Below are 25,901 nucleotides of genomic sequence, written 5' to 3' on the forward strand. Positions count from 1 at the left end.
TAGGTGTACGGTTAGTTTGTTTATTTGAGATTTTTCTTGTTTCTTGAGGTAGGATTGTATTGCTATAAACTTATCTCTTAGAACTGCTTTTGCTGCATCCCATAGGTTTTAGGTTGTCATGTTTTCATTGTCATTTGTTTCTAGGTATTTTATGATTTCCTCTGATTTCTTCAGTGATCTCTTGGTTATTTAGTAGCATATTGTTTAGTCCCCATGTGTTTGTATTTCTTAGTTTTTTTCCTGTAATTGATATCTAGTCTCATAGCATTGTGGCCTGAAAAGATACTTGATGTGATTTCAATATTCTTAACTTTACCAAGGCTTGATTTGTGACCCAAGATATAATCTATCCTGGAGAGTGTTCCGTGAGCACTTGAGAAGAAAGTGTATTCTGTTGTTTTTGGATGGAATGTCATATAAATATCAGTTAAGTCCATCTTGTTTATCATGTCATTTAAAGCTTGTGTTTCCTTATTTATTTTCATTTTTGTTGATTTGTCCATTGGTGAAAGCGGGGTGTAAAGTCCCCTACTATGTTTGTGTTACTGTCGATTTCCCCTTTTATTGCTCTTGGCATTTGCCTTATGTTTTGAAGTTCTCCTATGTTGGGTGCATAAATATTTACAATTGTTATATCTTCTTCTTGGATTGATCCTTAGTCATGATGTAGTGTCCTTCTTTGTCTCTTGTAATAGTCTTTATTTTAAAGTCTATTTTGTCTGATATGAGTATCGCTACTCCAGCTTTCTTTTGATTTCCATTTGCATGGAATATCTTTTTCCATCCCCTCACTTTCAGTCTTTATGTGTCCCTAGGTCTGAAGTGGGCCTCTTGTAGACAGCATATATATGGGTCTTGTTTTTGTATCCGTTCAGCCAATCTGTGTCTTTTGGTTGGAGCATTTAATCCATCTACATTTAAGGTAATTATTGCTATGTATGTTCCTATTACCATTTTCTTAATTGTTTTGTGTTTATTATTGCAGGTCTTTTCCTTCTCTTGTGTTTCCTACCTAGAGAAGTTCCTTTAGCATTTGTTGTAACGCTAGTTTCATGGTGCCGAATTCTCTTAGCTTTTGCTTGTCTGTAAAGTCTTCTAATTTCTCCATTGGATCTCAATGAGATCCTTCCTGGGTAGAGTAATCTTGGTTGTAGGTTTTTCCCTTTCATCACTTTAAATATGTCCTGCCATTCCCTTCTGGCTTGCAGAGTTTCTGTTGAAATGTCACCTGTTAATCTTATGGGGATTCCCTTTTATCTTATGTTTTGGTTTTCCCTTGCTGCTTTTTATATTTTTTTCTTTGTATATAATTTTTGGTAGTTTGATTTATATGTGTCTTGGTGTGTTTCTACTTGGATTTATCCTGTATGGGACTCTCTGCACTTCCTGGACTTGATTGACTATTTCCTTACCCATATTAGGGAAGTTTTCAGCTATAATCTCTTCAAATATTTCTTAATCCGTTTTTTTTTCTCTTCTTCTTCTGGGACCCCTATAATATGAATGTTGGTGCATTTAATGTTGTCCCAGATGTCTCTGAGACTGTCATCAATTCTTTTCATTCTTTTTTCTTTATTCTGCTCTGCGGTAGTTATTACTACTATTTTATATTCCAGGTAACTTATCCATTCTTTTGCCTCAGTTATTCTGCTATTGATTCCTTCTAGAGAATTTTTAATTTAATTTATTGTGTTGTTTATCATTGTTTGTTTGCTCTTTAGTTCTTCGAGGTCCTTGTTAAACATTTCTTGTATTTTCTCCATTCTATTTCCAAGATTTTTCCTCATCTTTACTATCATTGCTCTGAATTCTTATTCAGGTAGACTGCCTATTTCCTCTTCATTTGTTTGGTCTGGTGGGTTTTTACCTTGCTCCTTCATCTGCTGCATATTTCTCTGTCTTGTTAGTTTGGTTAACTTACTGTGTTTGGGGTCTCCTTTCGCAGGCTGCAAGTTTGTAGTTCCCATTGTTTTTGGTGTCTGCCCCCAGTGGGTAAGGTTGGTTCAGTGCATTGTGTAGCCTTCCTGGTGGAGGGAAATGGTGGCTGTGTTCTGATGGATGAGCCTGGATCTTGTCTTTCTGGTGAGCAGGACCACATCTGGTGGTGTGTTTTGGGGTGTCTGTGAACTTATTATGATTTTAGGCAGCCTCACTGCTAATGGGTGGGGTTGTGTTCCTGTCTTGCTTATTTTTCATGGCATGTCCAGCACTGGAGCTTGCTGGTCATTGAGTAGAGCTGGGTCTTAGCGTTGAGACAGAGATCTCTTGGAGAGCTCTCGCCAATTGATATTATGTGGAGCCAGGAGGTCTCTGGTGGTCCAGTGTCCTGAACTCAGATCTCCCACCTCAGAGACTCAGACCTGACACTTGGCTGGAGCACTAAGACCCTGTCAGCCACACGACTCAGAAGAAAAGGGAGAAAAATAAGAAAGAGTGGAAAATTTACATAAAATAATATATAACAAAGTTATTAAAATAAAAAATTTATAAAGTATATTACTAAAATAAAAAAGTAATTAAAAAAAGAGAGCAACCAAACCAATAATCAAATCCACCAATGATAACTAATGCTAAAATCTAAAATAAGATAAACATAAAAATCAGAAACTAGTCTGTTGCATACAGCAAACCCCAAGTCTGTAGTTGTTCCCAAAGTCCACTGCCTCAATTTTGGGATGATTTGTTGTCTCTTCAGGTGTTCCGCAGATGCAGGTACATCAAGTTGATTGTAGAGATTTAATCTCCTCCTCCTGACGCTGCACGGAGATATTTCCCTTTCTCTTCTTTGTTTGCACAATCCCTGGGGTTCAGGTTTGGATTTGGCCCAGCCTCTATACGTAGGTCCCTCTCTGGTGTCTGTTCTTCACCCAGGCAGGAGGGGGTTAAAGGAATGGCTGATTTGGCGGCTCTGGCTTGCTCAGACGGGGGGAGGGTGGGGTATGGAATGCGGCGTGAGCCTGAGGGGGCTGAGGCGTGACATTGCAACAGCCTGGGGTACACTGTGTGTTCTACCACGGAAGTTGTCCCTGCCTCCTGGGACCCTGGCAGTGGCAGGCTGCACAGACTCCTGGGAGGGGACATGTGGATAGTGACCTGTGCTTGCACACAGGATTCTTGGTGGCTACAGCAGCAGCCTTAGCATTTCATGCCTGTCTCTGTGGTTCACGCTGATAGCCATGGCTTTTGACTGTCTCTAAAGCTTGTTTAGGCAGTGCTCTGAATCTCCTCTCCTCGCACACCCCAAAACAATGTCCTCTTGCCTCTTAGGCAGGTCCTGAGGTTTTCCCAGACCACCTCCCGGCTATCTGTGGCTCACTAACCCCCTTCAGGCAGTGTTCACGCAGCCAACCCCATTCTTCTCCCTGGGATCTGACCTCCAAAGCCTGAGCCTCAGCTCCTAGGCCCTACCCATCCTGGCTGGTGAGCAGACAAGCCTCTCAGGCTGGTGAGTGCTGGTTGGCACTGATCCTCTCTGCGGGAATCTCTCCACTTTTCCCTCTGCACCCCTGATGCTGTGCTCTCCTCCATAGCTCCGAAGCTTTCCCTCCACCCACCCCCGTCTACACCAGTGAAGGGGCTTCCTAGTGTGTGGGAACTTTTGCTCCTTCACAGCTCTCCCCCAGAGGTGCAGGGCCCATCTCTCTTCTTTTCTTTCTGTTTTTTCTTTTTTCTATTGTCTCTGTTTTTTCCTTTTTCTTTTGCTGTACCCAGGTACATGGGGAGGTTCTTGACTTTTGGGAAGTCTGAGGTCTTCTGCCAGCATTCAGTAGGTGTTCTGTAAGAGTTGTTCCACATGTAGATGTATTTTTGATGTATTTGTGGGGAGGAAGGTGATCTCCACATCTTACTCCTCCACCATCTTTAAGGTCCTCTCTTGTGAAGTTTTAAAATAAATATCTCATAGATAATTTAAGAAGAGGAAAATTTTTAAGTGCATTTCTTAATTACTAGTGCTGATTTTTTTCTGTTTGAGACACCCTTTCCCACCCAGCTCCTTAGACACATTTTCTGCCCCCATTTGCCCTGCTCTGTACTCAGGAAGACTAGTCCCTGATGGCTAGCTCCTGCCCTAATATAATTCAGCTGTGGACTTCAGGTTAGGTTAGGACAATGGGAGAAAAAAAAAAAAAGGAAGGCAAAACTGAAATAAGCTGGAGTAATTCTCCTGCATTCCCTTCAGGACCATGTCTCTCCCAGTACATGAGTCCCATCTTTGTGTGGCAAATACTCGGCTCCAGTAAAAATATTTATTGCCCTTATCTTTTCATCAAAAGGGCTGTGGTAGTTTTGCATTGTAGTATTTTTCTAGGCATATTCTCATTTCTTGTTTTTACCCCTAACAATGTGTGCTCAGATTTTGAAGGAAGACTCGCCATTGAAGTCTCATCATTTAAAATGTTTAGGGTGAATTCTAATTCATGCCAAAATCTCAGCCTAAAATGTCTAGAAATAATTACTTTTTAAACTTTGGTGAATATTCTCTATTCATATATACACTCTAGATCTACATCTATAACTGTACATAGGTGAATCACCTCCTTTGGCACTTTTAATTCACTTTTACTTTTCCTTAGTGTGGTATAGTGGTTAATAGAACTTGATTTGGACTCGAAATGCCTGGACTAATATCTCATTTCTGTCATTTACTAGTTATGTGACCTTAGGAAAACATATTAAAACATTTCTTCTTAGATGCCTAGTGTTTGACATGGAGAATTTAAGAGTGCCTATCATATTAAGTATTTCTGAGTGAGCTAAAGATAAAGTGCTGGGAACACTGACTAGTGCATAAGTCTTCGATAAGTTATGGTTTTTGTTGTTGTTATTACTTTTTTCTTACCGTTTTCACTAAAATTACTAGCATTACCTTCACCTTCACATAATAAAAATAATGCCAAGATGCTCAAAAAGTAAATTTACACACCTACCAAGAGTGTATAAGAGTGTGCATTCTAACATTCCACAGGAAATACTGATATTTTGCAATATTTTAAATTTTGGTTTATCTTTTAGGAGGAATATCTTATTTGCATCATGTGGTAATTAGTGAATGTAAATACATTTTCTCATAGTTATGAGTTGCATTTCTTCTTTTGACTTGCCTTAAAAGTTTCTAATATTTGCTTTGGAAAATTCTCAATGAAATTATCTTTTATTTTATAATTTTTATCTTTTGTTTTAATAAAAAGGAAAATGAAACCCTTTGTCATTATTGTTGTGTTTATTTTTGAATATTTCATTTTTCTGTCTACTTCGCTAATGGTGTATCTTGTTTTATACAATTTTTTTTTTTTTTTTTGCCATGCTGTGTCACGTAGCTTGCGAGATCTCAGTTCCCCAACTAGGGATTGAACATGGGCCACTGCAATGGAAGCCCAGAATCCTAACCACTAGGCCCCCAAGGAACTCCCTACAATTTTATAATTGTATCTTTTCAATAAACCATTCATGTTCTTATGGCTTTTGATGTATATGATATGTTTAGAAAAATGTCTGAATACAAAGTTTTAATGTTTTCTTTTATCCATTGTACTTCTAGTAATTTTTTTGGTATTATTTTTCATTTTCATCATGGTATAAATACTTTCTAAATATGACATATATTTCTACATAAGGAGTAAAGGAAAGATGACATTTTCATGTCACTTTTCTCAGCTTCTTTCCTTCAGTGATTTGGAATGCCATCCAAGATGGCATTTCATAGGAACCTCTGAGTCATAGGTCTATACCTGTATTGTGTATTTTAGTATTTTGATTTGACAGATTTTGAAAAATGTATATAATCCAGTCCTTTGCTTTATGTGGAAAATTTTTCTCAATTTTTGATGAAGATATAATGTGGTTATCATTTCATTCACAGTATTTTTATGTATCACTTTATAACAGTAAATTAATTCTGTTCTCTGGATTCTCATATCAGTTTCTGATAACTGCTCTTTTGGGGATTCTTGTTAAATTTCTTCATTTCTACACCTTTATATTCTTGTTTCTCTATTCTTGTGAAGTTTCACTTTCTTTTCTATCATTTTTCTTACAAACCATCTTCAACATTTTATTAACTAATGAGGGTAATCAATCAGTCCACAATAATCATTGTCACTATTTATAGAACAATGCAAATAAAAAATAAATGGTCAATAAATATTTGTGGTATTAATGTGTAGCCAAAAATAATAGTAATAATAATTCCTATTAAATAATAATAATAATTCCTATTATGGAATAAATGCCTCATTTCTTATATTATCTCTATCATGGTGACTGAGTACCAAAATAATGGGAAAAACTTATATATATTTTAAATATATATATATATATATATATATATATATATACACACATATATTAAAAACACTCTTTAAAGTACTCCAAGTAGATGATTGGTGTGTTTTCCTCAATAAGTTAAAGACTTGAAGTGCATTTGTTTTAAAACATTTTCTTAGAGGTCCAAAGAAACATTTTTCTGCAGGTACATTTATTGTAAGGAAAGAGATGTAGGTAGTTTACACTGAAGACATTTATACACTTAGGTAAATACACAGTATTATATTATACAAACTCCAAAGTAAATAAATATATATATGAATATATATATGACTTGATCTACCTAGAAATTTATATCTCCAATTCTATTAAAACTGGTTGCAGGACAATAGATATATTAATGCACAGTCAGGGTATATTTATGAGGATATCCATCTTTTAAGAGAAACCTTATTTATCATTATAATTTAAGCCTGTTCTAGCATCAGGTTCATTGCCTTTACAATACATTTTGCTGTGAACACTGACAATAAAGATAAATTCCATTCATAATTTTAGCAAGTTCGATGAATTCTTCTTAGAGGTGACGATTTTAGGAGATGTGTTTTTTCAGCTACGCCACACTAAATTTAAGGGCCCAAATGTGTTAAATTGTAAGTACCTCAATGATATTTTAAAAAATGGATAATAACTTTAACAAGTAGTAAAAATCTCACATTTTCAGTCACATAATACCTAACCATTAATTTTTTAGTAATGTCCTATTAAAGAACTATGTGGCAGAGTGTTAGTTGCTAAGGAAACCATCCTCTATGAAATTGAATATAAAATAGAGCCCTTTGGAAAAGATATTCAAAATGCACACTGAATGTTTTATATTAGTTTCTTTTGACTTTGTGGTTGGTATTGATGTCTTTTGGAATATATATTTTAATAGCAGATACAATAAAGTTTATTTAGGGCTCTAAATGTATACAGTGGATTTCAAAGTTTTGCTAATACAGTAGATATGAAACTTGGAGAATTTTATGAAGCAAATGCCTTTAAACATCATGAATTTAGCTGTGCCAGAGCAAGCTCCAGCAAAGTTGTAGAACAGTTTATAATATTTATGCATATGCTGTACTTTCAAATATACATTTTTTTAAATTAATAGTTTTTAAAAAATATATCATTTATATTCTGAACTGAACTTCTGAATAAATCTAAATAAATAATGATTGTCTAAGTGAAGATGAGATTAACATTAAAGGGAGAGCATTTTTAGCCTTACATCTTTTATTATAGTCTCATTCTCGATGAAAGCCAGAATATTATAGTGTTCACAAATCAGTTGAATTTTCCACAAGATTAATGCCTAAATTCTGGTGGAACATACATACAATTTCCTTTAAATTTTGTAAATATCTGAAATAAATCAATATAGATGTCCTTAACATATTTTTGTTTATGACACATATAAAAATATATTATTTTGTAAAAGAACTAAATAGTGTAAATAAAGAAACATTGGTACTTGACTGCCCCAATATTGTAATAATAATGGTAGTAGTAGCAGTAGAATAAAGTGTCCGTTATAACTAGACTTTGATCTAAGTGTTTTACATATAGTATACACTGATTCTCACAAAATTTCATGGGGTAGATCCTATGAACACTGCCATTTTAGAGAGAAGGAAATTGAAATAAGGAGAGTTTATGTAATTTGCCCAAAACAACATGTCCAAAGGGTAGAAGCAATATTTTCAATGAGGCAATCCAACATCCCCTCCCAAGGTTTCCCAAGGAAACCTTATTTGTCACTGTAGCATTCCAGATCATACGCTATACCTTAAAATAATCATGTCCTTACAAAACATGAATTCTGATCAATAAAATGAAATGTAATCTTAATGTGTAGCATTCATTTGGTGAATGCTCTAAAGGTACCAGACAATATGTTAAGTACTTGGAATACAAGGACAGAACAATTATGTCATGGACTACAAACACTGAAGCTTAAAATATGGTTTAAAAGTTAGATATTAAGGACATATTGATGGTACATGACACAGGAATCTAAAAAAGTGCACAAACCAGTTGTTGCATATGATCATTTGAAGTCATAAAACAAAGCAAACTAACCTAGTCAGCAAACAACTGTTTTTTTAGGATACTCATTATAGATGTTTCCATACCAATATTTTCATATGTACCTAGTAGCTTAGAATAATGGTTCCCCAAAGATGTCTACATCCTAACCCATGGAACTGAATATGTTACCTTACATGGCCAAAGGGGCTTTGCAGATATGATTGAGTTAAGGATCTTGAGATGGGAAGATTATCCTGGATCGCCCATATGGGTGCAATGTGGGCATCATAAAGACAAGTCTTCATTAGAGGGAGGCAAGAGGTGGGATTCAGAGGAGATGTGATGATGGAAGCAGAGGTTGGGGTAATGCGGACATGAGCCAAAGACTACCTGCAGGTTCTAGAAGCTGGAAAGATGAAGAAATTGATTCTCCCATAGAGACTGCAGAGAGAATACACCTGTGCTCATATCTTGGTTTTAACCCAGTGAAATTAATTTCAGAATTCTGACCTCCAAGACTATTAAATAATTAATTTGTATTGTTTAAATCCACTTAATATGTGGTAATTTGTTACAATGGCAAATGGAAACTAATATGGTACTTTTAACATTGTTGCATTTTATTTCATAACTCATACCCCCCCATATAATATTTTTTAAATCTGTGCATGTCTAGTTAAGGCTTCATAATTTTGAGAGTTGGAAAAATCAGATGGGCACTCCTTTTGCTGTACATGGCTTAGAAAAATTTAAATGATGCTACAGTGATGCTTTCTTTGGAAATTGGGTAGAATTTGTATAATCATTTAGACTTGGTTTCCTATGAGGAACATGGAATTTGTATTACCTTATTTTTAAATAAATGTTTTATTTTAGAACAGTTTTACATGTTCAGAAACAGTACAAAATTAGTATGGTAAATTCTCATTCTCCCCATACACAGTATCCCCTAATTTTGAAATCTTGTATTAGTATGGTATACAATTAATGAACCAACATTGTTATATTATTATTAACTATAATTTATACTTTATAGAGATTTCCTTACGTTTTTCCTAAGGAAAAGCTTTTTATCTTCCAAGTCCTTTTTCTGTTCTAAGATCCCATCCAGAATTCCACACAAAATTTAGTTGTCATGTATGCTTAGGTACCAACTGAGTGTTAACAGTTTCTGTGACTTGCCTTGTTGATGTCCTTGACAGTTTCAAGGAGTGTCTTACAGGTACATTAAGAATGCCTGTCAATTGGTATTTGTCTGATATTTTTCCTCTTGATTATACTGGGATTATGTGTTTTGGAAGAAAACATAGGTAAAGTGCCATGTTCATCATATTGTATTAAGGATTCATGCTATCACCATGTCTTATCATTGTTGGTGTTCATCTTAACCACCTGGATGAAGTTGCACTTGGCAGATTTCTCCACTGGAGAGTTATTCTTTTTTCCTTGTCCATACTATACTCTTTGGAAGGAAGTCACTGTATAGCCCATACTCAGTGAGTTGGGAGTGATGTTCTCCCTTTTTGAGAACAGAGTATCTTCATAAATGATTTATAATTTTTCTGTAGGTGACACTTATCTCTTCACCCCATCTATTTATTCAATTGCTTATTTATACCTGTATGCATCATATGTATTTATATTTTGAGATATAATCCAATACTCTTTTGTTTCTCAAAGTATTCCAACTTTACCTATTGAGATGGCCCTTGTATGCCTTTGATATACCCCTATCATTGTGGGTTGTTTCTTGTTGTTTTATACTTTTTGTTTGTAAGTACTTTCTTACTTTTTGGCACTACAAGATGCTTCAGCCTCATCTTCTATATTTCAAGGCACTCGAGTCAGCAATTTCATTGGAAAATGGATTAAAAAAAACAAGATCTGGGTACTCATTGCTACTGAGGTGTTGTTGCTTCTAGACCTACTCAAAGGACAGAAAAAGGAATATATGTGTATAGTCACCTGTGTTTATGCATGTATCTCTAAATAGCTTTATGTGTTTCCCTCTGTGTCTGTATTAAGCTAACATGAATTCACACAGAAGTCCTCAATTCTAATGCATTATCATCTTGATGATTTTAGTCTCTTCCCCTTTCTTATCTATAACTCCGCTCCTCCAACAGTGAGGAATCTAGCACACACTGTCCGACATCCATTTACTTAATTGTTCTGTTCCAGTATCTGTGTATAATGTTCTCAGAATTGTTAGCTTATAGTCCCACAACGGTCTATTGCTAGGCTTTCTAATAGGTTTCACTGATCTTTGGGAAAGCATTTACATTGTATCACTAGTTATTTTATGTATGGACATTATTTTACTAATTCAAATAACTATTATGTTACCTTGTGATGTTCAAATATATGTATTATATATATATAGGGCTTTGCACTTCCATATTTAATGCAATATCTACAATGTCTGAAATATCTTAATTACAGTATTAATAATAGATGTTCCAGTATTTTCCTTATGTTGATTGATGTGGGATTAATTTTTCATTGATAATTCTTACTGCTCTTTTTCATTTTTTTGCATTTTATTATGAAAACTTTTAAAACATCAGAAAATTTCCCAATGAACACCCATATACTTATTACCAAGATTCTACAAAAACTATTTTTACTATATTTAGTTCACATATCTATCTGTCTATTCAGTCCTTTAACCATACATTCATCAATTCCTCTTCTACTTAGATGCATTTCAACATAGGCTGACAAAATCAGTAAACTTCATCCCTAAACATATTAACAGGCATATCACCGATAGGATTTAATGTTTGTTTACAGTTTTCTCAGGTAAAATTTACATAGGGTGAAATTCAGCAAACTTATGTACACCACTTAATGCATTTTGACAGATGTATGCATCTGTTAACCCAAACTCCTATCAGGATAGATAGCATAACATCACCCCAGAAATTTCCTGCATGCCTCTTCCCAGATAACCCATGCTCCTCCAAGGCAACATGGTTATACTTTATTTTTCCGCCATGGATTATTTTGCCTTCTTTGTAATTTTGTGAAGTTAGTAATACTCAGTATATACTACTTTGTATTTTAGAAGCATCCATGTTGCTTCATAAATCAATTGCTATTTGTTTTGTTTGTTTTGTAGTTGTTGTTTAGACTTGTATTTTGTGATTCTGTCACAGTTTGATTACCCAGTCTCCTATTAGTGGACTTTTAGAGCATTTCTATGTTGTATATATTATAAATAAAGCTGCTAAAAACTTTCTTGTGAATATATTTTTGTGATCATATGTTTTCATTTCTTTTTTCATGGGCATTTGTTTTGATTTTTGGTAAACACCTAGAGTTGGAATAATTTGGTCATAGGTTAGGTGTATGTTTAGTCTAAAAGAAACTGTCAGATATTTTTTGAAAAGACTTGTATAAAAATGTATGCAAGTTGCAATTGTCCCACAGTCTCACAAACATTAATATCGTGAGATTTTAAAGATTTCAGCTATAATCATTGGTATGTATGTCTCATTATAGCTTAAAGTTGCCTTTTTCTGGGGACTAGTGATGTTTCCATGCCCATTTAAGCCATTTGTATATAATTTTTGTGAACTATAAGCTTAACGTCTTATGCTATTCTTTTTGAAATTGGGTTTGCATCTTTCTTTCTTTTTTTTTTTTTTTTTTTTCGGTATGCGGGCCTCTCACTGTTGTGGCCTCTCCCGCTGTGGAGCACAGGCTCTGGACGTGCAGGCTCAGTGGCCATGGCTCACAGGCCTAGCTGCTCCGCGGCATGTGGGATCTTCCCGGACTGGGGCACGAACCCGTGTCCCCTGCATCAGCAGGGGGATTCTCAACCACTGCACCACCAGGGAAGCCCGGGTTTGCATCTTTTTATTTCACTATTGTAGCTTACTTTATATAGTTTAGATACAAGTAATTTGTCAGATATACATAATAAATACTTTATTCTTATCTGAGTCAATATTTTCTAATCCTAATGACTTTGTTCAATGAGCCCAACTCATGGAATATTTGTTCGTTTGTTTTGGTTTAGTTTTGTGGTTTTGTCTTAGTGCTTTTTGTGCCCTCTCTATGTAAGAAATACTTTGTCTCCAGGTGATGAAAATATTTTCTCATGATTTTTATAGTATCCTTTATGTCATTATATTTTATGTTTGGATTTATGATCCTTCTTGTATTAGTTCTTATGTGTTGTGTGAGAAGAGGATCATGGTTCATTTATTTTTCTCAACAGATATTTTAATGTTTTGGGTACCACTTAATTGAAAAGTTGTTTCTCCCTCCATTTTATTTCTTTGAGACCATTGTTGAATGTCAAGATAGCATGTGTATGAATCTATATCTGATTATTCTGTTCCATTGATCAAATTTTATTTCATATTAATCTGATTATCATTATTTATACTAATTCCATACTACTGCAGTTTTAAAGTGAGTCTTGAAATCCAAGATTTTACTGGCTCTTTTAAATTCTTTGCATTTTCATATAATTTTATGATTAGACTGTATCTATAAATTTTGTTATAATTATGACTGTGCTGTTTCTGTATATTGATTTGGTAAGAATTGACATCTTTAAAAGATTGAGAGAGACTTTAATTCCATGAACAATGATATGTTTATCCACCTATCTTAAATTTCCCTTAAAAATATTTTATGATCATCAGAATAGATGTCATAGACAATATTTGTTAAATTTATTTTTAAATGTTTTAATATTATTTTAAATGGTATTATTTTCTTTTTTGTTTTCCACGGATTAGGTGCTAGCATGTGGAAATACAGTTCTCTCTGTGTATTAACTTTGATCCTGTGACACTGGTAAGTTTACTTATTAGTCATAGTATTTTTATTGTAGATAATTTTAGGTTTTCTACTTATGATCATCCTTTCCAACCTTTATGAGTTATTGTCTCATACTATGTTCAGTAGCTATGGTGTCTACTATAATGCTGAAAAGAGGTGGTGAGATTAGATATCCTGATCTTAGAGGAAAATATCCAATATTTCACAGTTAAGTATGATGTTAGACATTTTAAACGTATTTATTGAACTGAGAAAGTGCCTTTCTGTTTCAAAATTTCTGATATGTATTTTTATCATAAATATGTATTGAATTTTGTCAGTGATTCTCCTGATTCTATTGAGTTGATTATATATTCTCCATTATTAATGTGGTAATTTACATTGAGTTTTAAAAATGTTGAAGCAACCTTGCTGCATTACCATAAAATAATTGAATTCTCAAAACAGACTCACATAAATCATAGATTTTCTCCAACACCAAACTTTAGGAACTATTCAGAGAATTCAAATATTATAGAAGTACCAACTTCTTTCTGGAGAGACCAAAACCATCAGAAGCAATTTCTAAGTATTCCTTTTTCCCACATTGGGATGATGAAAACATGGAGACCTAACCAAGTGTCCATAAAATTACTGTTAGATAAAGGTTTTTTTCTTTTAGCATTGTTACCCTTGTGTTTGACTAACTTTCATTCTCCAGCTGATCATGTTCTATAAATCCTTAAATTCTGGGTTTATTTACAATAAGCGAGTTAGATAGACAAGTCATGTCTTGCCAAAATGAATTTATTTAAAAGAACTCTTATGTATATTCCCATTTATAAATGTCATCAGCTTATTTACAAGGAGGTCTGATCTAGTTCAACTATAGTCTCTACAGTCCCCAAGTAGGAGGAAATAAATCAAAGCCTGGCTGTTAGCCTTACTACACCATCCACCCTCTGATCTTGATCAATATCGTCTTGCCAAATATTTCTATGTATCTTTTCCTAATTTGTCTTAAAATATATCTCCTGAAAATATTTCCCCCAAGATTTTATACAAACAAGTCTGTAAACACTCCAGTGATTCCTGGGATTTGACCTATCTAATGGAAAATGGGAATTATTTTTTATATATATCATTTTAGTAATGACTCTATCCCTTCACAGGCATTTTGATACTTGTATCAGCTTGATTATTCCCTTTCTCTGCCACCAAGGATTATTTGGACTTTTTGTGTATGTTAATGAAGGTGTGTCTGATATTTCTTAAGCCTTCTTCTGACCAATCTATATATATTGATATGCATGACATTGACCAAGAGCTTCAGATAAATCCCCCAATATTTTCTAATTCTGATTGGCCTGAGAAGTTGATTTTAATGTAATACTAAAGTTAATAAAATAGGGACAGGGACTTCAACATAATATTTGACATATGATGCATAAGTTAAAATTATAGTATATATTTTCTTTTCATGTGCTTAACCTATGTACCCATAATTATAACACCTGGGGTAGTTACTAGAGGTCATTTTTTTTGAAAACCCTTCAGATTCCACGTGGTGGTTGGACATAACCGTAATCATATATCATGGCATATGTTCCTACTAACACAGGATTTTAGGTAAGATAATATAATACTACCATTGCCTCCCCAATTGCAATGACACAGTGTTGATTTTTTTTTTTTTTTTTTTGTGGTACGCGGGCCTCTCACTGTTGTGGCCTCTCCCGTTGCGGAGCACAAGCTCCGGACGCGCAGGCTCAGCGGCCATGGCTCACGGGCCCAGCCGCCCCGTGGCATGTGGGATCCTTCCGGACCGGGGCACGAACCCGTGTCCCCTGCATCGGCAGGCGGACTCTCAACCACTGTGCCACCAGGGAAGCCCCGAGTGTTGATTTTTAACATTATTCTTTTAATCCTGACAATTTGAACCACAAAGGAGATAATTTCACTGCTGATATGTATTACTTGGGAACACAGAGAACAGGAGTAAAGGCCACACTGTCTGATGTCATTCTGCTTCAGCTTAAACTTGTAATGTTGTCCTCATAAGTGCACCTCCCTGGCATAGACCACTAATGCACCTGGCCACTGACCTTATCCAACCACCTTCCTTGAGAAATGGCTCAAACCTTCTCTCCTGTCTTTGTTAATGCCTGTGATATTCCATCAAATAGGTGGCTTCTCTGGTCCATTCATGAATCCTTCATTATCCTCCTGAAATGACTTCCATTTGCAAACAGTCTCCTGGAAAAATACTTCTTTTATCATCCACATTTGGTTTAACAATTCTTCTCTTCATGATATTACATTGTAATGTAGTAATTTTGACATTGGTAAATTTACTTTCACAGTATTGATAAAAAATTTATGTTCCTTGAAACTCTATTTGTCATATTCCACAATCTGGGTGTCAAAAGACTTTCCAAAAGTATCCCCCAAAGGAACATAATTGGTGAATGGTATAGGACAATCTAAGTAACATTTCTACTTTATTTGAAAGCATTATATCCACAATAAAATTTGTAATTCAAACATCATATTCCCTCATGTTACTTGAAAAAAAGATAGTAACATAGAGCAAAAATCACGCACCAAGTTATCACTGCAACTGGCTACTAGTCAACTAAGTCATCTGTCGTTAGCAAGTCGTGTATTTCTCTAGATTATTTGGACAGAGTTTTAGTCAGTGACCATAAATCAGCATAGTTCAATTTCCCAATTTTTGGACAAAATCAGTAGTGGTTTTTATTAGCATCAGCTAAAAATTAACAGCAGATCTGAGCAAATGTAATGGGTATTAGCAAATGCAGTGAGTTGAGTTTTGCTTTTAAATGCTCTCATTATTGCATCCTTCCTATGAATTAAGCACACATACAAGCTTCATTACCATTTGCCATGATTTCTCTTGGTTTCCACTGAGGTTCCTTCTTAAATCATATTTTCCCTCCTTTGATATGGTGTTTGGTTTTGACTATACAGTGTACCCATAAAGTGAGGAGTATAATCAGTATTACATGGGCCTCTCTCTCTCTCTGATCCATCCCTGGAAGATATTGAAAGATTTGATAGGTAAAGAATTACAGGATTTCCCCTGCCTTTAGATAATTGGGATCCATTCACTGTTAGTACAAATCTGGATATATGAGGTGAGGTTTTGACCCAACCAAGATCCCCTCAGGAATACATCATGCTGTATGTAGTTCTGTACGTACCATGTTAAGTTCATTGATGACTCCTTTGATTTGCACACATCAGTACAACCCTTAATCTGGGACGTCCAGATCAGTCAAGATAAATAAAATCTTTGTGAGATGGGAAAGGTATAAACAAAACTCCTTTTCCAATCACACGTTTTGTTTTTTTTTAAGTTTTCATTTTATATTGGAGTACAGTTGATTAACAATGTTGTGTTAGTTTAATTTCCCAATCCTAGAGATCTATCCAGCTGGACACCAACCACACATTACAGTGTGTCATATTTTTATTAAAACATGTTTCTTTATTTGACTTAGGCTGTTGAATACTTTTTAACACCTGCTTTCAGCAACAGATATTTTAAATTGCCCATTTCATTTTGTATGGAAACCACAGCTCTGAGGTTGATAAGACATGTATTATCTACATTATTATAATATTTCCTTGCTTATTTTTAAACACTAACAGCAGTAAAATGTGGACCTTGGTAAACAGAAGCATTTATTTAATTATTTATTTATTTATTATATAAGTTACAGGTGTACAATAGGCATTCACACTTATTAAAGGTCATACTCCATTTATACTTACTATAAAATATTGACTGTATTCCCCATATTGTTCAATATATCTTTATAGCTTATTTTATAAGTAATAGTTTGTACCTCTTAATTCCTTACCCCTATATTTCCCCTCCCCCTTCCATCTCCCCACTGGTAACCACTAGTTTGTTCTCTAAATCTGTGAGCCTGCTTCTTTTTTTTTGCTATATTCACTAGTTTGTTGTATTTTTTTAGATTCCACACATAAGTGATATCATGCAGTATATGTCCTTCTCTGTCTGAATTAGTTCACTTAGCATAATACCCTCCAAGTCCATCCATGCTTCTGTAAAAGGCAAGATTTCATTCTTTTTTATGGCTGAGTGCTGTTCCATTGACTGTATGTACAACCTCTTCTTTATCCTTTCACCTGTTGATGGACATAGGTTGCCTCCAATTTTTGGCAGTTATATATAATGCTGTTATGAACATTTGTGTGCATGTTTCTGTTTGAAATAGTGTTTATAATTTTTATGAATATATACCCAGGAGTGAAACTGCTGTATCATATGGTAGTTATATTTTTAGTTTTTTGAGAAACCTCCATACTGTTTTCCACACTGGCTGCATCAATTTACATTCCCACCAACAGTGTACAAGGGTTCCTTTTCCCCACATCCTAGCCAAAACATTTGTTATTTGTGTTCTTTTTGATGGTAGTCATTCTGACAAGTGTGAGGTGATCTCTCATGGTGGTTTTGATTTGCATTTCCCTGATGATTAGCAATATGGAGCATCTTTTCAGGTGCCTGTTGGCCATCTGCATTGCCTCTTTGGAAAAATGTCTATCCAGGTCTTCTGTCCAGTTTTTAATCAGGTTGTTTGTTTTCTGGATATGGTGTTGTATGGGCTGTTTATATATGTTGGCTATTAATCCCTTAACAGTTATGTAATTTGCAAATATTTTCCCCCAATCAGTAGATTTTCTTCATTTTGTAGATGGTTTCCTTTGCTGTGCAAAAGCTTTTAAGTTTAATTAGGTCCCATTTGTTTATTTTTGCTTTTATGTCCTTTGCTTTTTTTTAAAATTTCCTAAACTTTTACTTGTATTATCGATAATTGCTTTTGTTACTAGATCAATCAATAAAGTCCTAGAGTAGAATGAGTGTTAATTGCAACTGATCACTTACTATTTATTTCTGGCCACCACACTGCATAATGTCAGTAAAACATGAGCAAGTCCTTGACTTGGTGGAATTTTTACCTAGCGCCATCATTGAATGAGTTCTTTCACATTGTCACTAAGTAAAATTTCTTACCATATTAGAGACTTCAGTGAATGAGAAGGAAATGTGCCATTGCTTTTTTTCTTTTTTTTTCCTTTTTTTCCCTCTGTGCATGTTTCTTCCTCCTCTTTAAAGAATTTCTGTAAGACTGTTAGTATTTTTCCTTATGTGTTTTGTAAATTTCATCAATGAAATAATCTGGATATAGAGTCGTGTTTGTGAAAATTTTGAGAATTTCATTTTTTTAAATATACAGGATATTGTACATTTTGTAATTTTTCTTGACAGTTTTTTTTAAGTAGTGATTTTGAAGTGGTCTATTTTGTCTAAGTTTATTGAATTAATTAACATAAATGTTCATTATAGGCTCTTATAATATTCATATTATGAGTAGCATTCTCAGTGATACCTCTTCTATTATTCCTGATAATGATCAAGTATTTATTATCTATTTTTTACTCAGATTTATCAGTTATATTGGCCATTTCAAAGAAAAGGTTTTTGGCTTCTTGATATTCTTTCATTTCTATCTTTTCCTATTATTTCAGTTTTCTGTACTTTTATTTTTATCATTTCATTAATTCCTTCTTGATGTGGAAACTGAGAGCACTTAATTTAATTATATCCTTTTCTAATATATGCATGTGAATTGGTTTATTTCTAAGTATTACTTTAGATGCAGTCCACATTTATATAGTGAACATTTAAAATAATATACTTCTAATTATATCTACCTGAGTAGTCCACAAACTTAAAAAAAGGTAATAAAACTATTATTGTTGTTTTATATCTGTTAAAATATATAGTCTATCCAGTGCTTTTCATTCCTTAAAATATATCCAAGTTTATGTCTTGTAAAATTTTTCTCTATCCTCACTAACATTTTTTGGCAGTTCATTAAATGTATTTTGTGAATGGGTGGAAGGGGGAGTCTTATAGAGAAAATTCCCTCAGCTTTTTCTTTTTTTCTGAAAGTATCTTTATTTTGCCTTCATTGTGAAATCTTTTTTTTCTACTGGATATAGAATTTTATTTATTTTTAAAATTTATTTCTATGTTTTATACAATTTTTAAAGGTTACTTTCAATTTACAGCTATTACAAAATATTAGCTATATTCCCTGTGTTGTACAATTCATTATTGAGCCTATCTTACAACCAAAAGTTTGCACATCCCATGCCTGCACCCCTATATTGCCCCCACCATCATAACCACTAGTTTGTTCTCTATATCTGTGAGTCTGCTACATTTTTGTTATATTTACTAGTTTTTTGTATTTTTTAGGTTCCATATATAAGCTATATCATGCAGTATTTGTCTTTCTCTGTCTGACTTATTTCACTTAGCATTATACCCTCCAAGTCCATCCATGTTGCTGCAAATGGCAAAATTTAGTTTTTTATGGCTTAGTAGTATTCTATTTTATACATATATACCATCTCTTCTTTATCCTTTCAACTCTTGATGGACACTTAGGTTGCTTTCACATCTTGGCAACTGTAAATAATGCAGCTGAGTATTGGAATGCATGTATCTTTTAGAATTAGTGTTTTTGTTTTATTCAGATATATACCCAAGAGTGAAATCACTTGGTCATATGGTAGTCCTATTTTTAGTTTTTTGAGAAACCTCCATACAGTTTTCCACAGTGGCCACACCAATGTACATTCTGACCAACAGTGTACAAGTGTTCCCTTTTCTCCACATCCTTGCCAGCCAACATTTGTTATTTGTGTTCTTTTTTTATTTTTATTTTTTTTGCGGTACGTGGGCCTCTCACTGTTGTGGCCTCTCCCGTTGCGGAGCACAGGCTCCGGATGCGCAGGCTCAGCGGCCATGGCTCATGGGCCCAGCCGCTCCGCGGCATGTGGGATCTTCCCAGACCGGGGCAGGAACCCGTGTCCCCTGCATCGGCAGGCGGACTCTCAACCACTGCGCCACCAGGGAAGCCCTGTGTTCTTTTTGATGATAATCATTCTGACAAGAGTGAGGTGATACTTCATGGTGGTTTTTATTTGCATTTCCCTGATGATTAGTGATGTTGAGCATCCTTTCATATGCTTGTTTGCCATCTGCATTTCCTCTTTGGAAGAATGTCTATTTAGTTCTTCTGCCCATTTTTTAATTGGATTGTTTGATTTTGGATATTGAGTTGTATGAACTGTTTATATATGTTGGATATTAATCCCTTAACAGTCATGTTATTTGCAAATATTTTCTGCCATTCAGTAGGTTGTCTTTTCATTTTGTCAATGGTTTTCCTTGCTGCACAAAAGCTTTTAAGTTTAATTAGGTCCCATTTGTTTACTTTTGCTTTTATTTCCTTTAAGAGAGGGATCCAAAATAGTATTGCTGCAATTTATATCAAAGAGTGTTCTGCTTATGTTTTCCTCTAGAAGTTTTACAGTATCCAGTCTTACATTTATGTATTTAATCCATTTTGAATTTATTTTTGTGTGTGGTGTTAGAGAATATTCTAATTTCATTCTTTTACATGTAGCTGTCCAGTTTTTCCCAGCACCACTTATCGAAGAGAATGTCTTTTCTCCATTGTATATTCTTTCTTCCTTTGTCATAGATTGATTGACCAAAAGTGTGTGGGTTTATTTCTGGGCTTTTTGTCCTGTTCCATTGATCTATAAGTCTGTTTTTCTGCCAGTACCATACTGTTCTGATTAATGTAGCTTTGTAGTATAGTCTGAAATCTGGGGGTATGATTCCTCCACCTCTCTTCTTCTCTCTCAAGATTGTTTTGGCTATTTGGGGGTTTTTGTGCTTCCGTACAAATTTTAAGATTTTTTGTTTTAGTTCTGTGAAAAATGCCATTGGTTAATTTGATAGGAATTGCATTGAATCTGTAGATTACCTTGGGTAGTACAGTCATTTTAACAATATTGATTCTTCTAACCCAAGAACACAGTATATCTTTCCATGTGTTTGTGTGTCTTAAAATTCTTTCATCAGTTTCCAGAGTACAGGTCTTTTTCCTCCTTAGGTAAGTTTATTCCTTGGTATTTTATTCTTTTTGATGCAGTGGTAAATGTGATTTTTCCCCTTAGTGTCTCTTTCTGATAGTACATTGTTAGTGGATAGAAATGCAACAGATTCCTGTACATCAATTTTGTATCCTGCAACTTTACCAAATTCATTGATGAGTTCTAGTAGTTTCTGGTGGCATCTTTAGGTTTCCCTATGTATAGTATCATGTCATCTGCCAACAGTGACAGTTTTACTTCTCCTTTTCCAATCTGGATTCCTTTAATTTCTTTTTCTTCTCTGATTACTGTGGGTAGGACTTACAAAACTATGTTAAATAAATATTATTTAAGTAAACAAATAAATAAATAAATATGGCCATCCTTGTCTTGTTCCTTATCTCAGAGGGAAAGTTTTCAGCTTTTCACCGCTAAGTAAGATGTTAGCTGTGGGGTTGTTACATACGGTCTTTATTATGTTGCGGTATGTCTCCTCTATGCCCACTTTCTGGGGATTTTTTATCATACATGAATGTTGAATTTTATCAAAAGCTTTTTCTTTATTGAGATGATCATATGGTTTTTATTCTTCAGTTTGTTAATGTGGTGTATCACACTGATTGATTTACGGATATTGAAAACTCCTTTGCATCCCTGGGATAAATCCACTCAATCATGGTGTGTGATCCTTTTAATGTATTGTTGGATTCGGTTAGCTAATATTTTATTGAGGAATTTTGCATCTATGTTCATCAGTGATATTGACCTGTAGTTTTCTTCTTTTGTGGTATCTTTGTCTGGTTTTGGTATCATGGTGGTGTTGACCTCATAGGATGAGTTCAGAAGTGTTCCTTCCTCTGTGATTTTTTTGAATAGTTTCAGAAGGATAGATATTAACTCTTCTCTAAATGTTTTGTATAATTTATCTTTGAAGCCATCTGGCCCTGAACTTTTGATTGTTGGGAGTTTTTTAAGTTACAGATTCAATTTCAGTACTGGTAATTTTTCTGTTCATGTTTCCTATTTCTTCCTGGTTCAGTGTTGGGAGATTGTACCTTTCTAAGAATTTATCCCTTTCTTCTAGGTTGTCCATTTTATTGGGGTATAGTTGCTTGTAGTTGTCACTTATGATTCTTTATATTTCTGGTGTGTCATTTGTAACTTCTTTTTCATTTCTAATTTTATTGATTTGGGCACTCTTCCTTTTTTTCTTGATGAATCTGGCTAAAAGTGTATCAGTTATGTTTATTTGGAATTTAGTTCACTGAACTGAGCTTCTTGGAGATGTGAATTGTTTTTACTCTAATCTGGATATGTTTCTTCTATCATAGGTTCAAAAACTTTTCTTCTTCTTTTTCTCTCTGTTTATTCTGGATTTTATTTGTGTTAGACCAGTTGATGGTTAGTCACGTTAACAGATGACTGAGGCTCTGCTTTAAAGTGTTTTCTTTTTGTGCTGTATAGGTGATAATATTTGTTGACCTTTTTTCAAGTTTTCTATTACTTATTTTTGCAATGTCTAACCCATTTTTAAGCCATATGGTAAATTTCTTATTTCAGGCATTTCAATTTTCAGTAGTAAAATTCCTATTTGGTTCATTTTTAGAGGTTACCATTTTTCTTCTGAATTTTCCCATTCTTCCACCCTTTACGTCCATCCCCTCCAGTAAATTATTTAATATATTTAAATATTTGTTTTATAATTATCACCTGGTAATTCCAATATGTTGGTTATCTGCCTCTTTGGACTGTATTTTCTTTTATGTGTCACATTTTCCTGTTTCCTTTGCATGTACCATATTTTTTAAAATTTCATATATGTGTATGAAGGAGTGATGGAAACTGATAATGCAGCTTTTTGTTCTTGTTTGTTATAGAGGATTCAGGCCTTTCCTCTTTTTGGCAGCTAGGTTGAGTTGCTGATTACTGTGAATCCACCTGCAGGGGAGTTAAGCTGGGGCTATGCCACAGATTTAATTAAAATGAGTTGATCTATGGTTAGTACAATGTCCAATTTACCAGATGTTACCACTGAGGAACTTATTTCTTTTAATTTTTCAGTTTTTGTGCTGAGGTGGTTTGAACCTCTATTTTTGATAAGTTTGATTCACCTTATATGAAACTGTAGCAGCATCCAGAACCCATGGTCCACATTAAGACTGTTCTAAATTCTCAGTCTTTCCTAGTTTCCCCTCCACTACTGCCTTCTAAGCATTTTTTCTAGTATGTCTGATAGTGTGAAACACAAACATCAAAATCAAAATAGAAAACTTTCTGATGATGAGCTCAAAAAAGAAAATTAAAACTATATGAGCAAACACAACACCATGAGTGATACAGAAAAAATGTATGAAAATGAAATGAAATAGGAGATATTGTGTCAACAATATCCCTTCAATGGGATTTTCTATGTTAAAACATGGACATTAAAGAATATTGCCCTGAAGTATTATAAGTAAAGCTGACAAGAGATAAGAATGTTTTAGATTAGTTATTTTGATTGAATCTTTTCTATCTGTTTGAAAGATATTATTTTAATGTGTGGGTGCTACGGAGAGGAAAATGTAGTCATAGATGATGGATTAAATTTCACTAAAAGCAGCAAGGTTAGTGTGTGTGTGTGTGTGTGTGTGTGTGTGTGTGTGTGTGTGTGTGTGTGTGTCTGTCCAAAATTGTCCTCAAAATGTATGTGGACAGATTTCTCTTATAGCATTCATATATCACTGGATAATATACAGATATTTGGAAATTTAGGTGGCTTGGGATGTGACACTGATGGAGTACATTGCTGTCATTCAGTGAATGTGAACCAGGGATGCTAAAGATCTGTGATACAGGGACAGTCCTTCACAATCAAGAATTATCCCATCCAACTGGTAAATAGTGACCCCAGTTAGAAATATGTATCTGTATAAGTTATATACTCTCACATACCATTGCCCTTTTATTAGGGAACATCAGCTACTGGGATCCATAAATATGTCTCTAGTTACAAGCACACTGTCAAAATTGCCCTTTCCTAATAAGACTACTTTATTTAATTGACAGTTGTCTCATCAATAATCACATACAACCATTACAAGGTCAGAAACCTATATGTTTATTTTTAAAATAAATGTATTTTTACAAGAAATAGCAAGCAAAGAGGAAAGAGAAACCAATAGAATATATTGACAAACTAAAAATATTAGAGTTTTAACTGAAAGCAGCCCTCTCTTGTGACTCTGGACTACATTAATTTTGCTACTCTCTCGCTCACATTGCCTGCATATTCTGTTCCAAACAGCCCTGCACTTTATTCCATTGTCTTGCTATTTCATTGTTTGAGTCTAATTTTTGTCTTTTCAACAAGAATATAATTTCCTTGAGAGGTAAAAACATATTTTATGTAAACTTTGTACCCCTTACACCAGCTGGCACATAATAGGTCATTTCACTGGTTGATTAAAAGATGACTAGTAAAAATACTTGAAAGTGAAATAAAATTATGTTTTCCAGAAAATCAGTTATTAAGTTTATTATTCAAGATATTTGATATTATGTTTACTCCAGTTAAATAGCTAAGTTTATTTTTCAGGTTTTTTAAAATTCACTAAAAAATATCTGCTACTTTTTGAATGTCTTACATATGCATTTTTATATTAAAACATATTTTTCCTATCCTCATACACATACATGTATGCACACAAAACTATGAGCTGAGAATAGTTGCCCTTATAGGAATGAAAGAATTTTCATATATCCAAACTCATAAAAATGTACACATCAAATATATGCAGTTTTTATACAGCATATCTCAACAAAGCTGTTAAAAAAAAAATAAGGCTTGGAAAAGGTAAATAACTTGTCAAGCTGTAAATACCTAATAAGCAGCCCAGCCAGGTATTCCTGATTCTAAAAACACAGGATTCTCTATGAATCTTTAATAAAATATTTAATAAGAATAATGTAATATTAGCTACTCTTGAATACATTAAAGAAATTAAATTATTTCTGCCACATTCTTTCTTGTATAGATTCAGAATTCTTTTTTTTTTTTTTTTTTTTTTTTTCCTGTACGTGGGCCTCTCACTGTTGTGGCCTCTCCCGTTGCGGAGCACAGGCTCCGGACGCACAGGCCCAGTGGCCATGGCTCATGGGCCCAGCCACTCCACGACATGTGGGATCTTCCCGGACCGGGGCACGAACCCGTGTCCCCTGCATCGGCAGGCGGACCCCCAACCACTGCACCACCAGGGAAGCCCCAGAATTCTTAATCTTGACACACAAACACCAAAGTGTTTCATTAGGTACCATAGACTGGAATCAGCTGCATTGAAACCTTTAGAAATTCTCCAAAAAAAGTCTTCACCAAGACAATGTTTAAAAGAGGGATATTGTCTGGGATTCATTCAGTGCCTTTGAGGAATATTTTCATGATTTAAAACTTGCTGCACATTCTTTTGAATCTGAAATCAAGCAGATTTCCATTATTGTTGGTCAACCAATGTTTCTACTTTTCTCACAAACATATATCACGTTGTTGCTTTGGCTGGAATTAAACAAACACAGGTGTTAAAATTATCAGTTTCCTCATAATTTTCCTATGTACTTGTGCTATGGAATAGTCATTAAGTTTCTGTAAGAGATACATTTTCCCAATTCATTACACCTAAAGAAACTGCCGGGAAAAATGTGCTGCCAATATACGAGCCATTACAGACTTCCCATATGTATTTTGCATGCAGGTGTTTCATGTGCAGTTTGCCAGAAACAAACTGTTTTTCAGGTGCATAGAG

General features: G+C 34.4%; 1 long non-coding RNA gene across 1 annotated transcript in view; it reads left to right on the top strand.

Annotated features, from left to right (window-relative positions):
- LOC117198496 (uncharacterized) overlaps positions 1-25,901 on the top strand; it is a 120,497-nt gene that overhangs the window by 42,690 nt on the left and 51,906 nt on the right. The window contains exon 3 of the long non-coding RNA XR_007476642.1: positions 13,092-13,149. This is a non-coding gene — a long non-coding RNA (uncharacterized LOC117198496). The remainder of the gene's footprint in view (positions 1-13,091; positions 13,150-25,901) is intronic.

Source organism: Orcinus orca, chromosome 1 (assembly GCF_937001465.1).
Source record: "Orcinus orca chromosome 1, mOrcOrc1.1, whole genome shotgun sequence".
Lineage (NCBI taxonomy): Eukaryota > Metazoa > Chordata > Mammalia > Artiodactyla > Delphinidae > Orcinus > Orcinus orca.